Source organism: Camelus dromedarius, chromosome 3, assembly GCF_036321535.1.
Source record: "Camelus dromedarius isolate mCamDro1 chromosome 3, mCamDro1.pat, whole genome shotgun sequence".
In the NCBI taxonomy this organism is placed as follows: domain Eukaryota; kingdom Metazoa; phylum Chordata; class Mammalia; order Artiodactyla; family Camelidae; genus Camelus; species Camelus dromedarius.
Window position 1 is genome coordinate 107,811,854 of NC_087438.1, and position 18,340 is coordinate 107,830,193.

The window sequence follows — 18,340 nt, forward strand, 5'->3', positions numbered from 1 at the left end:
AGGATGGACATAAGGCTTGCTGAGGTTCAGCTTTCTCTTTCATGCAGCAAAGGCCAAGTCAGCAGGGACTCTCCTGCCACCCACCCCCAGCTGACTCCAAACTTCATGCAATTTTTATTTGCCTTCTTCTGGCCAGCTATCCCAGTCCTGAGCTTACATAAAAATTCAACCCTCTGGCATTTGATGAATAAAATAACTACTTGGCCAGAATATACTTTTGGCAGGAGGAGAACTCAGAAGACATTCAGCTGTCTGATTTCCTCCTCCATGGGGCACCATTCTATTTCAGTGCCCATCAGTAATTAGGTCTGTGCCACTGGCTCCCCTGGCGAGTCTTTGCAGCGGGAGGCAGTGAGGTCGGACGATGGGAATACCAGACTTAAAATCAGGGGTTGTGTCTAATATTTACTAACTTACTCCGCAGTCTGCCTGAATATTTCTGCCTCTGCAAAATAGGAATAACAATAACTTCAGTAAATAACTCCTGGGTTGTTTCTAGAATCAAATGAGAGAGGGCATGTGAGAGTATTCTCTAATCATAATGAGTGAAGTGGGGAAGAGGGGCACCGGTAAGGACATGGAGGACGCAACGTGTGTAAAGCACTTAGCACAGTTCATGGCAGAAGCTCAGTGCAGCAGAAGTAGTTGCTGCTGTTACAGTTTTGATTGTTGTAGCCTAGTTTCTTGACTTTACTTCTACCGTGCGATGATATCATTTATAGAGTTAATAATTATTATCATGTTTGAGTGCTTTGGAGAGATTTCTCATTTAATGCTTTGAACACCACTTTTTTTCTCCTCCTCCTTCTCTTTTCCTTTTTATTTTGCAACTGAGGAAATTTATACTACAAGAGGTTGTAAGTAACTTCCCTGAACTAGCATGGCTTATAAGTAATGATGGTGAGTTTTGAATCCAGTCTAATTCCAGAGCACCTGCACTTCTTGGCGTGAAGTATTGGCTCTTGATGACATGTACCTTTGCCAAAGGAAAGTATAATGGAGTTGTCTAGATGAAATGATTTAGAATTTTATGTTAATAATCTGCCTTTGATCTGTGTGACAGAGAAGATAAATTTTGTTATCTGCCTAAGTGAAGAAACTGAGGATTAGAGTCCTAAAATGAATTGATGAGGAACTGTGCTATTTCACAGAATTCTAGAATTCTTGGGATCGGCTTGTTTAGACCTGTCATTGTAAAGAGTAGATTTTTGCAGGGAGAAGGCATCATTTATTTAGTGTTACATATCATACTAGTAATAGCATCAGGGCTAAAACATACTATCTTTTAATCACATTTATGAACAAAGTGACTAGGTGAGAGGCATTATTTATAATTACACATTTTATGTTATTAACTGATGGACACAATTTTAGAATGACTAACAGATCTTCTATTCCATCTGAACTCCTTGACTATATGCAAATATGATGGTTGGTTATGGGAGGAAATCCTTGCTATTATTTTTGCTGTGAGCAACTTTAGATTGGCTTGTAGGAAGATATTTGAGGACTTATCAAGATTCTTTATTAACACTTTGAATGTAAAGTACAGTGCAAATGGATTCTTTTCTAAGGATCCTTGAAAAAATTGATTTGTAGAGGCCAGCAGGGAAACAGATTCCCTTCTAATACTAGAGACACTAGATGGGGATAGAGTCTCATTGACCTTACTGGGTCTGACTTTCTTGCGAGTGACTGGAGGGCTAAGCCTTTGTGATCTGACAATGAGATGCCAACATTCTATCTGTAACTATGGTTTCTGGAACTGTTTTTCCCCTATTAAAACAAATCAGTCATCAGCAGAACACTTATTTTCATGAAAACTCTTAACAGTTCTTTCCTAATCTAAAATCTTAAGCCTTGCCAATGATAGTTTTGAGATGTTTTTCTTTCTCTTTTTTTTCTTCTGCGATGACACCTTATAATGGTGATGATACTTAAAGAAAAAAAAACAGTAATAATGACTCATAAAAATTCTCAGTCACTAGGCAGAAAAGATGCCAGGTTTAAGATTTTCTTGAGATTTGGATGAAATTTTTTTTTTGTCATTGACTTATGTGTTTCATCAAAGAACTTGCTGTAAAGCTTTGTGACGGCTCAGAGAGAAGTCTAATGCACATGAATTGTTGGATGCTGCGTCTGAAAATTCCACTGTGTCTCTCAGTGGGAGAGAAAAATATATACTTAGGATTGTGACAACTGCTAGATAAAGAATGCATAATAATACTTCTGGGGAGGACTTGTACACAGGCTATTATGGATGAGTAAGTGGAGCTGTCCAGGGAACTGGACAAGTACCAAGAATTTGTGCAAAGCCATCTGGAATGTTTAGGCCTTCACAGTGGGGGCAATCAGACTTCCTCTAAGAGGACTGATGGCTGGTCTTGTTACCAGGGAGGAGTTAGCGATCAATGTGTTGAATCACAGCCTGACAACAACTTGTAGTAAATAAGGTTTTAAGAAAGGAAAAACATTTTAGAAATGAATCAGTGTTCTAGCGTGTTTGAAAAGTTTTCTGTTTTGCTTTCTCCTTAGTCTCTCAACCCAGCCAGCCTTTTTTCTATCTCATGTCTGCCTTTTTTTTTTTTAATAGTAAAATCTAAATGGTTAAGAATACTAAATCTGTAGGGCACAAGGATGTTTACTTCATGGATATGTGTGAGTGGGAGTCTGTTACAGTGGAGGTGACTGTGGTCAGTGCTTATGTTTGGCAAAAATAGTCACGTATGTATGGGTATTTTAATTCAGTGGATAAATGTCCAACTTTAGACCTCTCTTTTTTGGGGCCAATTTAGAAATATCCCAGGCAATTCTAAATTATGTTGGAGCTAAGGAACAAAAAATACACTCTCTGGCATCAAAATATAAAATGACGTAAGGTGCAACAAATGTGTTATTACCTATTACACTTTCGCCACAAGGTGGACTAAGCTGATCCCTTTACCCAGAGGTCCAGAAAGTATAATAGTAATGTAAACCAAAGAAATAGGTCATATATTATGGTAGGAAAACGTTTTTAGATACAGAAGATGGAATTTGAGAAGGTCTTTGATAAGTAGATCATGTTTAAATAATTAGTAATCAGTCACGGCCAAACATCACTTTACCTGTCTGGTAATCTTATATTTCGATTGTAAAAGAGAAGAAGGGGGCTTCGTTTGTCAGGGGCTAGGGTATGAAGTACTCAAGGATTAAACCAAAGAATGAAAACTGGTGTCTTCAGAGTTTCACAGCAAGTACAGGTGTTTTGTCTGAGCATTTTGTTACATATATTCTTTTATAGGTTTTCATAGGCAACATACCTAGATAGTGTTTTGCTTTGGTTGCAGGACAAGCTGCTTAGTAGACATTTTTGCATAACTAGCAAGAATTATGATAGGTATATTAACCTGCATGCATTTGAATTTGTGACCCCTGGCTTAAACAGTAAGAGTTTATCAGGTTTATTTCTTCTGGAAACAGGATTAATGTGGGCAGAATGGGGAATTGAATGCTTTGTGGAAAACAGTGAGGGGAGCATTAAAGGGAAACAAAGGGTTATAGAAAGGATATCATGAGATCTCTTTCTACAGAAGTTATTAGCTGCTCTTCTATTACATAGATATAAAACTGAAGCTCAGGGATGTAGTTACAGGCACATAGCCAGCCCGTGGATAAACTTGGATCTTGGTCAGTAGACACTCCACCTGTTGTTTTTCTTATACCCGATAGAAGCTGAGTTCAAAGACCAGTGCTTTCTAATTTTAAATGTTTCCCAGAGCTGATCCTGATAGGATTGGCCTACAGGGACATCTCAGATTCAGGGACAGAATAGATACTCATGGTGATGATAATGGTGATAATGTGAACCAAGCAAACCATAGAAAAATAAGATCTGAGTCAGTGAAAGATGATACAGATTAAAAGACATTAATAATTCACTGTTTTCCAATTGTTGAGTGAAGCGCTATACAATTTATTTCAATTATTTATTCTGATGATATCGCATGGTGAAATATATTACACAGAAATGTATTTTGGGTTTGTTTTTTTTTTTTGTACTGACAGAAGGGCATCCTCACTATCTTCTTGTCATTTATGCTCTGTCCTCCTACTGTAATGTCTTTATTGTTTATCTTTTTTACAGCAGGGATTTATAATGCTTAAGAGCACTTGGATATAGGGGAAACTGTTGACATTAGAGAGATGATTCATTGAGTAAATTGACACAAATTTATTGTGACTGCAGGTCAGTGTGCTGACATCAATTCTCTCAAGCAAAATTGCTTTATCAAAATACAAATCAGTGAAGAAAAATTCCTACCTATTTTCTTTCCCTCGAAGAAATCTTTCCTGGACCTTCTGATACAGAGTGATGAATATTTCTGAAAGTAATTATTCCTCTAGGAAAGTCAGCCGTTGATAGCTTCTTGAGTTGTGAAAAGCAAAATGCCAATGAAACATACCTCATTTTCTTACTTTATGTAAGATATTGTCCCTTCATCAAATTGTTATGTTCAGAGTGGATTGAGGCATGCATATTTTGAGTTTCATAGCACTTGAGTATGTATATTTTTTGAAAATTTAAAGATGGTGAATTTTGCCTTTTATTTTTTATTAAAAACTTTTTTTATTGATGTATAGTTGATTTACAGTGTTTCAGGTGTACAGCAAAGTGATTCAGTTATGCTTATATATATATATATATATATATATATATATACACACACACACACATAGTTTCTTTTTCAGATTCTTTTTTATTATAAGTTATTACAAGATGTTGAATATAGTTTTCTGTGCTCTACAGTAGGTCTTTGTTTATTTTATATGTAATAGTGTATATCTGTTCATCCCAAATTCCCAATTTATCCTTCCCCCTCTTCCCCTTTGTTGACCATAAATTTATTTTCTATGTTTATGGGTCTATTTCTGTTTTGTAAATAAGTTCATTTGTATCATTTTTTAGATTCTGTGTATAAGTGTGTCATATGATATTTCTCTTTCTCTGTCTGATTTACTTCACTTAGATGGACCTAGAGATTATCATACTGTGTTGCTGCAAATGACATTATTTCATTCTTTTTTCATGGCTGAGTGATACTCCATTGTATATAAACACCACATCTTCTTTATCTGTTCATCTGTTGATAGACATTTAGGTTGCTTCCATATCTCAGCTATTTTAAATAGTGCTGCTATGAACATTGAGGTGCATATATCTTTTCAAACTAGTTTTCATCTTTTCCAGATACATGCTTAGAAGAGGGATTGCTGATAACTCTAGTTTTTTAAGGAACCTCCATACTCTTTTCCATAGTGGCTGCACCAATGTATAAATGTAAGATCAGATACTATACAACTCCTAGAGGAAAACGTAGACAGAACGCTCTGTGACAGAAATTGCAACAGTATTTTTTTTGTATATATCTCCTAGAGTAATGGAAACAAAAGCAAAATTAAACAAATTGGACCTAACTAAACGTAAAAGTTTTTGCACAGCAAAGGAAACCATAAACAAAATGAAAAGACAACCTATGAGCTGGGAGAAACCATTTACAAACAATGCCATCAAGGGCTTAATTTCCAAAATACACAAACAGCTTATACAGATCAATATAAAAAAAAAACCCAATCAAAAAATGAGGAGACTATCTAAATAGATATTTCTCCAAATAATACATACAGATGGCCAACATGCACATGAAAAGATGCTCAACATCATTTATTTTTAGAGAAATGCAAATCAAAACTATAATGAAGTATTACCTTACACCAGTCAGAATGGCCATCATTAAAAAGTCCACAAATGATAAATGCTGGAGAGGGTGTGGAGAAAAGGGAACCCTCCTACACTGTATAAAGTTTCATGTCAGTTGTTCTCAAGCTTTAGCATACCTCAGAATAACCAAGAGGGCTTGTTAAATGCATAATGCTGGCTGTCATCCACAGCGTTTCTGTTTCAGTGAGTCTAGGGTGGGATGTAAGAATTGGCATTTTAAATAAATTTTTCTGGTTGCCCTAATGTTGCTAACCCTAAGGACCACAATTATATAAAATGCTTTACATACATTACTCTTTAAAAATCCCTTTCACATTATTCAGGTTTATTAAGCTTCACAAAATAGGAAAGGCTGGCATAATTTCTTGTATGTTACACATGGAAAAAGCAGATGCTAAAGTTAATTTGCCAAAGTTCTTATGGTAAATCAGTGATAATCCATCTTGTGATGGCTTTAATGATACAAAATCTCCTTTAAATAAGATCCACATCGTAAAGGCAAGGGATTGGAAATGAGAACATCTTCATTGACAGGTAGGTAGGATATAAATTAAGCACAAACTCCTTTACCTGGCACTCAAGTTTTGCATGACCAGTCCCCAGTCTAAGATTTTACCCATTTCTCCAAATCATCTCTATTCCAGGTTCGAAACAAACTGGACCTTCCTCAAATGAGGCAGGTTATTTTCTATCTTCAAATGGTGAGATACCTAAGTTTTTCCCTCCATCTCTTCTCACTAAAATTATGTTTCTCAGCATCCAGTTAATACTTTTTCCATAGAACTTTTTCTTTCTAAACGTACCTCCAGCTCCTTCCTCTTCACGTAGTCAGTGCTACTTAGGGATTAATTAAATAAGCAAATAAAAGTCTAGCATTGCAGCGGGAATAATACGTTACAATTTTTGTTTTTTGCAAGGGAGAGGTACACAGATAAGTGGGAGAAGCTAGTGGTAGGTTTCTATATTTGGTATTTCTTAGCTTATCTGTATTTTCTATTTTGTGTGTTTTAGTTTAATTTTTTACTTATAGTAAAAATGACTTTTTATATGTGTATAGTTCCATGAATCTACATATATATATATTCATGTAATTACTGACAGAGTCAGGATATAGAGCAGTTCTATTACCCCATGAAACTCCGTCATAGTATCCTTTTGTATTCATTCCCTTCCTCACCCCTAACCCCTGGTAACCATCGATCTGTTCTCTGTCGCTACAGTTTGTCTTTAGGGGACTGCTGTAGTACAAATGGAAGCATACACAATGTACATTTTTGAGACCAGCCTCTTTTACTCAGCATAAAGCCTTTGGAGATTCATCCAAGTTGTTAAGTATATCAAGAGTTTTGTTGTTTGTGTTATACTGGTGTTTTATCTTGGGTTTAGTTGAGTTAGTTGTCCTTTGTATGGATAAACTACAATTTATCCAGTTATTGAAAGATGTTGAGGTTCTTTCTATTCTTACGTGATTATAAACAGAACTGCTGTAAACATTTGTGCACAGGTTTTTGTGTGAATGTCAGTTTTCGTATCTCTCAGGTAAGTACTCAGAACTGGGGTTTCTGGGGCATATGGTAAGTCTGTGCTTACCTTAATCAGAAACTGCAAAATGAATTTCCAGAGTAGGTATATCATTTTGCATGCCACTAGTCATATCTGAGGATTCTAGCTGTTATGTATCCCTACCAGTACTTGGTGGTGTCAGTATTTTTCTTTTCTTTTCTTTAATTTGTCCTACTGTTTATTTTAATTATATGTGTGTGTGTGTGTGTGTGTATATAGTTGAAGTATAGTCAGTTTACAATGGCATGTCCATTTCTGGTGTACAGCATAATGTTTCAGGCATATATATACATACATATATTCGTTTTCATACTCTTTTTCATTATAGGTTGCTACAAGATACTGAATATAGTTCCCTGTGCTATACAGAAGAAATTTGTTTATTTTACATTAGTAGCTTGTATCTGCAAATCTTGAACTTGCAGTTTATCCCTTCCAACCCACATTCCCCCCTGGTAACCATAAGTTTGTTTTCTATTTCTATGAGTCTATTTTGTAAATCAGTTCATTTGTGTCACTTTTTTTCTGGATTTCACACATAGGTGATATCATATGGTATTTTTCTTTTTTTTTTTTTTTTGGCTTACTTCATTCACTTAGAATGACCATCTCCAAGTCCATCCATATTGCTGCAAATGGCAGTATCTTATTCTTTTTATGGCTGAATACTATTCCATTGTATAAATATAGCACTACTTCTTTGTCCAGTCATCTGTCAATGGACATTTACAGTGTTTTCCTGTGTTGGCTGTTGTAAATAGTGCTGCTATGAATATTGGAGTGCATATATCTTTTCCCTCTAGATATATGCCCAGGAATGGGATTGCTGGATCATAAGATAAGTCTATTTCTGGACTTGGGTGACTGTTTCCTTTCCCCAGGTTGGGGAAGTTTTTGGTTATTATCTCTCCAAAAATGTTCCAGGTCCTTCCTCTCTCTCTTCTCTTTCTGCGACCTCTGTGATGCAAATATTAGTGCACTTCATGTTATCCCAGAGTTCTCTTAAACTATCCTCATTTCTTTTTATTCTTTTTTCTTTTTTCTGTTCTGGAGTAGAAATTCCCACTAATCTGTCTTCTAGCTCACTGATCCATTCTTCTGCCACATGTAGTCTATTCTTTTTTCCTTCTAATGTGTTACTCATTTCATTGATTCCATTCTTCATCTCTGTTTGTGTTTTCTTTATATTTTCCAACTTCTTGCTAAAAACTTCACTCTGTGCATCTATACTCCTCTTGAGTTCTCTGAACATCTTTGCCATCATTACTTTAAACTTTCTCAGATAAATTGCCTATCTCCTCATCACTTATTTCTTCTGGGATTCTGTCTTGTGCCTTGGCCTGGGAGATACTCCTCTGCCACCTCATATTGTTTATCTTCCTATTTGTATTTTTAGGTAGGTTAGTTACGTTTCTCAACCTTAGAGAGGTGACCCTCTGTGGGAGACATTCTATGCGTCCTAGTAGTACACTCCTCATTTGTCACCCAAGGGCCAGGGTCCAGCCGGTCCCAGTGTAAAATCTGGCCTATGTTTGTGGATTCCTTCCACAGGCTTTGGGATTGTTGTTTGCTTATTTCTGGTATCTGCCCCTGATGGATTAGGCTGAACTAGAGGCTTATGCAGAGTTCCTGGCAGGAGGAGCCGGGCCCTGCCCATTGCTGGGTAAAGCTTGGTCCTGGACCTCTGGTGGGTAGGGCTGTGTCTAGAGGCCTTTGTGGCTTAGGAAATCTGCTGGTCCCACGCAGTATGTTGTTTGGCCTGAAGCTTCCCTATAGGTTGTTGGGTTGGGCTTGGTCTTGGTGCTAATGATCCAATCAAGATGTCAGCCTCCAGGAAAGCTCATGTAGATGAACACTCCCAGAATGGCTGCCACCAGCTTTCATGTCCCCTGGGTGAGCTGCAGCCATCCCCTAGGTCCCCAGGAGACCTTCCAAAACCAGCAGGCATGTCTGGCCAGGTTCTTATGAAATTATTGCCTCTGCCCTTGGACCTAGTGCATGTGAGATTCTGTGCATGCTTCCCAAGAGAATGAAGTCTCTGCTTCTGCCAGTCCCATGGGTCTCCTGGAGCCAAGCCCTGCTGGCCTTCAAAACCAGATGCCCTGGGGTCTCTTCTTCCTCCCAATGCTGGAAACCCCCACTGGGGAGCCTGACATGGGGCCCAGAACTCCCACTCCTGTGGGAGGGCCTCTACAACTTATTCTTCAGCTTGTGGGTCACCCACCCTGGGGGGTATAGGGCCCAATTATATAGCAAGCATGCCCCTTCTACCATCCTGCTGTGGTTCCCTCTTTATATTTCCAGTTGCATAAGATGTTTTTTGCTAGGTTCCGGTCTTTTTATTCATTTTTTTTTTTTGATAGTTGTTTAGCATTCAGCTGTGGTTTCATTGTAGTTGCAGGGAGAGGTGAGCTTGTGGTCCTACCACTCCGCCATCTTCCGTCCTTTTTTTTAGTAATGTGATATATCACATTGATTTGCATATGTTGAACCATTCTTGTGTCCCTGGGATGAATCCAACTTGATCATGGTATATGATCTTTTTTTATGTGTTGTTGGAGTCTGTTTGCTAATATTTTGTTGATGATTTTTGCATCTATGTTCGTTAATGATATCAGCCTGTAATTTTCTTTTTGGGTAGTGTCTTTGTCTGGTTTTGATATCAGGGTGTTGGTGGCTTAATAGAATGTGTTTGGGAGTATTCCCTCCTCTTCAGTCTTTTGGAAGAGCTTGAGAAGGACTGGTATGAGTTCTTCTTTGTATGTTTGGTAGAGTTCCCCAGCCATCTGGTCCTTTACTTGTTTGCAGGGAGGTTTTTGTTTGTTTGTTTGTTTGTTTTTTATTGCTGACTCTCTTTCACTTCTAGTGATTGGTCTGTTCAAACTATCTATTTCTTCTTGATTCAGTTTTGGTGGGCTGTATGTTTCTAGAAACTTGTCCATTTCTTCTGGGTTGTCCAGTTTGTTGCCATACAGTTCAGAGTATTTGCTTATGGATTTTTGTATTTCTGTGGTGTTGTAATTTCTCTATTTTGCTTTCTTACTTATTTGTGTTCTCTCTCTTTTCTTCTTGGTGATCCTGGCCAGAGGTTTGTCAATTTTCTTTACTCTTTCAAAAAACCAGCTCTTGGTTTGAATGATTTTTCTATTGTTTTTAAATCTCTATTTTATGTATATCCTCCCTCCTCTCCATTCTCTCCTTCTGCTGACTTATGTTTTGTTTGTTCTTTTTCTAATTCTTTCAGGTGGTAGGTTAGGTTGGTTGTTTAACATCTTTCTTGTTTTTTGAGGAAAGCCTATATTGCTGTAAACTTCCCCTTTTGCCTATTCTTTCTCTAAAAATTGAATTGTAGTGGAGGAGAAAAGACACAGAATGACAAATCATAATACAACGTTTCAGAACAGTGATGAAATCATATCGTAGGTATTATGGGAGTATGGAATATGAGTCGTCTAACCTAGTGAGGCAACATGATGTTTACAGAAGCCTTCCTGGAAAAGGTGATGTCTGAGAGAATTTGTGAAGTAAAATTAGAGGTGGGTAAAGAATTATCAGAGAGAAAAGGGCAGAGTTGAAGGACATTTCATTAAGAGGAAATAACACAAGCAGCAATATGGAGGTATGTGTAAAGAATTACCCATAGATTTGAATTTTCTGAAGCTTAAAAGGCCAGCAGTGAGTTTTTCTAAGCAGGCGTGGTGGTCAAGTGTGAGATGAGGTTGGAAATGTTGGTCAGTAGGTATCCAGTGAAGGGTCTTAGGCAAAGCATAATGTGTTCAGGTTTTCATTTTATATAAATACCCCTGGGACCATGTCGAAGAAGGATTAGAAAAGAAACACACACACACACACACACGAGGAAATGACATCCTTAGGATGTTGTCCACAAGAGGAATAATATCCAGAAACAGGGGAAGTGTGGAATACGTTAAGGGTGCAGAGATCAGATTCAAGAAGCATTTAAAAGACAAAATCAGTGAGATTTCTAATGATTGATTAGAAGGATAATCATATTTTATGTGCAGATAAGAGAAAAACTAAAGTCAGGGATAAACCTGGGATTTACAACTTCATGGTACTATGTGACATCTAGAATACTGGTAGGGAAAAACAGTTTACAGGGGAGAATGAGTTTAGACAAGCTGCATTTCAGGAAGCTATGGAAGATCCAGGTGAAGTTGTTCAGGCTACAGTTGAATATATATAAACAAAGGGTTAAAAAAGAAGCAAGCATATACAAAGAGAACGGCTTCCGGAGGGAATACCATAGTATATTATTTTCAAAGACTAGGGGAGTAAAGGTGGTGATTGGTATAAATGCAGATAAGTTGATGGTTGGGAGCTTAGTAGGAAGTTGATACAAATAACATTTGATGGTATCATTTGTTTTCTGAAAGAGAGGCAAAGCCATCTGCTAAGAGAGAGAGACAAAGGCTGAGTACGGGGCTTAAAAAGAGTGGTAAAAGCTTACAAAATTGCCAGGAAGGATGGGAAAGTGAACTGACCAAGAAAAGTATAAAGCTTGTAAGTAGCTCCAGCTCATGAAATTGTAGATACACCAGTTGACACAGTGAAATGAATTTCTCCAGCGATACTGGGCTATTTGATCAGAAACAGAGAGAGAGAAGACTGTGACGCTGATCCACGATCATGGGCCGCCTAAGCACGTGTGGAACTCAAGTGAGACGGAAGAGAGGACCCAGCAAGAAAGGAGCGGCCACCGCTGCTGAGCCTGTTACCGTTTCCTGTTGATTACTGCGTGTTTGCTGGGTTTAGTATCTTGCCTACAAAGGCACTGGGTTTTATACTGTGACTTAAGCTTCAGATGATTCTTTCCTTTTCCTTCCTTTGTGATTCTAAGGCAAAGCACCACATCAGTATCATCTAACGGTAAATATTTTTTTCCAGCTTTAGTGAGGAAAAAAGTGTTCATAATTGACAGATACAATTGTATGTATTTAAAGTATACAATGTGATGATTTGATATACATACACATTGTAGAATGATTACCAAGATCAAAATAATTAATACATCTATCACCTCATGTAGTTACCTCTTTGTATGTGTGTTTGTGTGTGTGTTAAGAAAGCATAAAACTTGCTCTCAGCAACTTTCAACCATAAAATACTGCAGTATTAACTATACTCACTATCCTGTACATTAGATCCTCAGAACTTACTCTTACATCTGAAGGTTTGTACCCTTTGACCTAGATCACCATAGTTCTTCTCCCACAGTCCCTGGCAACCACCATTTTATTCTGTTTCTATGAAACAGGCTTTTTTCTTTTTTTTAAGATTCCACCTGTGAGTGATACCTTTTTGATTCCACATGTAAATAATACGAAATATTTGTCTTTGTCTTTTGGGGTTATTTCACTTAGCATATTGTCCACCAATGCCATCTATGTTGTAGGAAATGACCAAATTTCCTTTTTTATAGCTGAATAATATCCCATTATATATAAAATATATGATAAAATATAAGATATATATACACATACATAAAATATTATATATTTTAAATGCGTGTATACAGCTCTTCCTTCACTTATGATGGATTTACATTCCAATAATCCCATCATCAGTTGAAAATATCGTAAGTTGAAATGTGTTTGATACAACTAACCTACCAAACCTCACAGGTTAGCCTCACCTATCTTAAACATTCTCAGCACACTTATATTTGCCCATAGTTGGGCAAAAATCACCTAATACAAAGCCTAGTCTATAATACAATGTTGAATAGCTCATATAGTTTACTGAATACTGTATTGAAAGTGATCAACAGAATAGTAGTAGGTGTTGGTTATTTACCCTTGTGACGATGATCGTGTGACTGCCTGGGGGCTGCAGTGGCTGCCACTGCCCAGCATCGCAAGAGGGTATCTAACAGCACGTTGTTAGCTCAGGAAAAGGTCAAAATCCAAAGTTGGAAGGACTGTTTCCACTGAATTCATGTCACTTTCACATCATTCTAAAGTTGAAAAATCGTAAGTTGGGATTGTCTGTATATATATGTCTCACATCTTTATCTGTTCATCTTTTGGAGGACATTTGGGGTTGTTTTCACATCTTAGCTATTGTGAATAATGCATTGAATGTGAGTGTGCTTCAATATACTGAATTCACTTCCTTTAGCTATATACCCAGGAGCAAGATTGATGGCTCATATGGTAGTTGTATGTTTAATTTGGGGGGGGAACAGCCATACTGTTTTCCATATGGCTGTACCAATTTATATTCTCACCAACAGTGCAGAAGGGTCCCCTTTTCTCCACATCCTCACCAATAGTTGTTGTCTCTTATCTCCTTTATAAATAGCCATCTTGACAGGTGTGAAGTGATATCTTATTATGCTTCTGAGTTGCAATTCCCTGATGATTGGTGATGTAGAGCACCTTTTCATATACCTATCGGCCATTTGAATGTCTTTGGAAGAATGTCTCTTGAAGTCCTTTGCCCATTTTTAGTTGTTTATTTTTGCTACTGAGTTGTATGAGTTCTTTATATATTTTGGATATTAAATGCTGATTAGATATATGGTTTTTAAGTATCTTCTCCCGTTCTGTAGATTGCCTTTTTGAATTATTTTTTACTTTGTTTTACAGAAGCTTTTTAGTTTGATACAGACTCATTTGTTTATTTTAACTTTTATTGCCTCTGCTTTTGTTGTCTTATCCAAAAAATCATTGCCAGAGAAACTTGTTTGCTGTTTTCTTCTAGAAATTTTGTGGTTTCAGGTCTTACATTTAAGTCTTTGATCCATTTTGAGTTACGTTTTGTGAGTGGTGTGAAGTTTCCATCTTCATTCTTTTGCATGCCACTATCCAGTTTTCTCAACAGCTTTTATTAAAGGAACTATCCTTTAGCCATATATGTTCTTCGCTCCATTGTCAAAAAGTAGTTGACCGAATATGCATGGCTTTATGTCTGATCTCTGTTCTGATCCACTGGTCTGTGTGTCTGTTTTCTTGCACGATACTGTTTTGATTGTCTTTGTAATACAGCGTGAAATCAGGAAGTGTCTACGTTAAAAAAAATGTATCATCACAAATGATAGTATGATAATATACTAATTTGAAGGCAGATGACAATAAAGTAACTTGAGGAAGTACTTTCAGTGTAGACTTCCTCAAATCCCTTTATTGTTTGTTATCTGCCTGAAAATTACTGTAATACCTCAACAAATATGTAATGATTAGGAATGTGCCCTCTAGAGTCAGGAGGCAGAAAAGTTGCACTGCCATAAGCAGTGTCCTGGCAAAACATAACAGGCTCTTTCCCTGACATAAAACAGAACAAACCTAAAGGAAAACCAAACTCCTAATTCAGTTAAACTGCCGTCTTGTAGTTTACCCACTCTGTTTAATTCTTCCCATTTCATCATCTCTCATTTTAAATCCAGAAGACCAGCGTATCTGGAATAAATAGAAATACTTTCTGTTCATTATACTGAGGTAGCATCTTGGTTTCCAGATGTCATGGAAACTGTTTCTACTTAGCAAATACATTTTATTCTTAGGAAACTGTGCTTAATCACAAACTATCACACTGACAAACCAGATTTGAAAGAGATCCCACCCGACCCCACCCAATTTGTCTTCTTTTTATGCTTTAGAGTCAGAAGTTCACTGTTGCTTTCGTGAAAAGACCAGACTTAATGGTTGTTTGCCTGGAGTCATCCTAATAGATGTGTGGGTTTTTGAATTGTAGGATCTGGGTTCAAGTGCCAGCTCTTACATTTATTTTGTGTGTGTGCGTGCATGTGCACACACGTGCTCTTTGAGGGAGAGGTAATTTATTTATTTATTTTTAATGGAGGTACTGGGGATTGAACCCAGGACCTCATGCATGCTAAGCATGTGCTCTACCACTGAGCTACACCCTCCTCAGCTCTTGTATTTGACTGCACTTAATATCTAATTAGGAAATTTAGATGTTTAAGCTCACTTTCCTTTTTCATATATATGTGAATAATTTAACATAAATTAAAACTCATGTAATTATTGTCAAGATTCAAATTAAATTTCGTAGGTTTTATTAGCCCTTTTCAGAAATGAGAAAACCAAGGTTTAATAAAGTTAAATATGCTATATTATGTTTTATAATAACAACATTTTTGCACTCAGAAAATGTTGGTATCATATGTTCTTCTGATGTCCTTTCTGTACATCTGGGAAAACAAAACTTAGAGTTGATTCATAGATACCATTAGAAACATTTCATCTACCTAAACTCTTGAATCAGGTCAACATATTTGGAAGAGGTGAGGTTGGCATCTTACCTGCCCTAGAGGAATTTTTGTTTGGATATATCCCTTATTCTCCTGTGATTTGGGAAGTTTACACTCATGCTAGCGTGCTTGGGTACACATACTCAGCAGAGGTGGCCAGTCCAGCAAGAAGCTAAGGCAACTCTAGTCAGTGCCCCTTTTAACTGCAGTTGCTCTGAGCTGACTTAAATCTCTCTCTTCCTCTGGGCAGGGTCTCTGTAGAGACGTGGTAGCTCGGAGTCTATGGCCTCATCTGGTACAAAACTGCTCTCTAATGAAACGTCTGGAACCAGAGACCTCATTTCCTTTCCCCAGAGTCTTCACGGATGGAAGTTAGGATTCCTGTTTCACAGAGTAAAAAAGCCTGCTATCAGAACTACAGTGTCTGCTTCTCCACTCAAGGAAACAAATTCAAAATCTAATGTCCCCCACTGCTGACCTTGTCACAGTGATGTGTTTTTTCAGCATGGTTGTGTCTCCTTTGTGACTGCGTTTAAGTCACTGCAGTGCCAGATACTTGCATGCATGGAAACAGTGCTGTACAGAGCCTTGTCCTGTTGGAGGCTGTAGGAGAGGAAGGAGCATTCTTCAGAGGTGCCAGGAGAGACCTGTGGCTGCCGATCTAAGGTTTTAGAAACACCTATTTACCACTCTGGACATTCCCTTTATATACTATACAGGAATGGCCATCAGAATTCCATAGGTAGAACTTCTTCTTTTATCAGTGAGGAATCTGAGGCCCAGCAGATTAATACCTTGCCTGCATTTATGCATCAGCTGGTGGAGGTATCCTAAAAAGGTGGGCACAAGAAGTCTGTGTCCCATTGCCCAGGAAAATTCTCTGTGTTACAGACTCCTAGGACAATTTGCCATATGGAAGGCCTGCTATGGTGTGCTCAGGTCATCGTGGAGAGTGGGGCCAAAGCCTGTGAGGTCATGGTGTCTGGGCAATTCTGCAGACAGAGGACTAAATCTGTGAAGGTTGTGGATGGCCTGAGGATCCACAGTGGGGGCCCTTTTAACTATGATATTGATACTGCCGTGTACCATATGATGCTCAGACAGGTTATGCTGGGCATCAAGGTGAAGATCATGCTGTCTTGGGACCCAAGTTGTACGACTGGCCTTACGAAGCACCTGCCTGACCATGTGAGCATTGTGGAACCCAAAATGAGATACTGCCCACTGCCTCTGTCTCAGAACGGAAGGGTATGAAGCCAGACCCACCTGCCATGCCCTGAATAGTACGCACAGTAACAGGGTCTCCTTGGCAGTTGGATCTGGAGTCTCTATGTTGCTGTATGAAGTCCTTTAGCAAAATCTTTCAAAAAAGGGGGGAAAAATCTAAATCTTACCCAATAGCCTTTTTATAGCTACGGGTTTTATTTTCCATTTACTCATCTCACATTATCACTTACTTTACCAAGAATCAGTATTCCTTTCAGATCACAATTTCTCCAACTATGATCCCTGAAAAATCCACATCTGAAACTCCTTGTATATCTGTTGGAATGCAGATTACTGGGCTCTGCTCCAGGATTATTATTTCCATGTCTCTGGAGTTGGAGAAATCTGCATTTTCCACATGCACTTGAGGTGATTCCTATAGTAGATTTTTTCTTGTTCTTTTAAAATAATTTTAGGGTTATAGAAAAGTTGCAAAGATAGTATAGAAAGTTCCGATGATCACTTCAGCCAGCTTTTTACAATGTTAATATTTTACCCAATAATATAGTACACCTATCAATTACTATTGGAACCATACGAATGACCAGCTATGGATTTTATTCAGATTTTTACCTTTTTTTCCCCACCAATTATCTTTTTGTTGTTCTGGAACCCAGTTTAGGATCTCACATTGCTTTTAGTTATGAATACCAGGTTTTACTGCTCTAGACAATAATCCCATGTTCTGCACTATGGTGGCTGAATCCTGGCTCTGACGGCTTAATTCAAGTACTGGTGTGACCATACTTATATTCAAGCCACAGTGACAGTACTGCTTGATAATGCTGAAAATATTCAATCACCCAGAAACAGAATTAGAGGAGACGTAAAAGACCACGTGGTCTCTCACATTACTGATAGAGTTCTTACCATCCCAGAGAAGAAGTGTGAGCACGTTGATGGTAGTATTGGAACTGGAGTCCATGACACTTGGCTTCAAGTTTTCTTGTAATTTCTTAAAGCATCTGCCTTTGATTATATTTCTTTCCTTTATTCTCAAAGTGAGGATTATGAACAGTTCTTTAAAAAATTTCTCCATAATTGCATATGGTTCTCCCAGTTATCCATGAGAACAATGTGAAAAGTCTCATTTTCCCCAGTTTGGTAGTGAGGAAGCACCAGAGAGGAAAAAAGGTCCCCAAGATTTCATGGCAAATAGATGCCTGAGCCATACTCACGCCTTTTCAAGCTGACTCCTGAGTTAGTGCTGTTCTGCAGTGCACCACATGCCTCTGGCCCTGAATTTATGCGCTCTGCGCTGAAATGGATGTTTTGTGTATTCAGATAGAACATTTGGAGGAATGAGTATTTATGCACAAATTCAAATAGAGCACCCAAATGGGGAAACATTGAGAACCTGGCATATTTAGCAATTATAAATGGGAGATGCAACTGTGGGAAGGCAACTGACATCAGTTAGTGTGAATATCTGCTCTTGGTGGGGAAGACGAGATAATTCTAAGTTTTGTGTTTTTTAATTTATGCACCTCACTCCTTACCTGTCCTGAGAATGA

The 18,340-nt window shown here is 37.9% G+C and overlaps 1 pseudogene; it reads left to right on the forward strand.

The window, feature by feature from the left end:
- Nucleotides 1-16,425: 16,425 nt before the first annotated feature.
- Nucleotides 16,426-16,840, forward strand: LOC105095173 (small ribosomal subunit protein uS3-like; annotated as a pseudogene).
- Nucleotides 16,841-18,340: the final 1,500 nt, after the last annotated feature.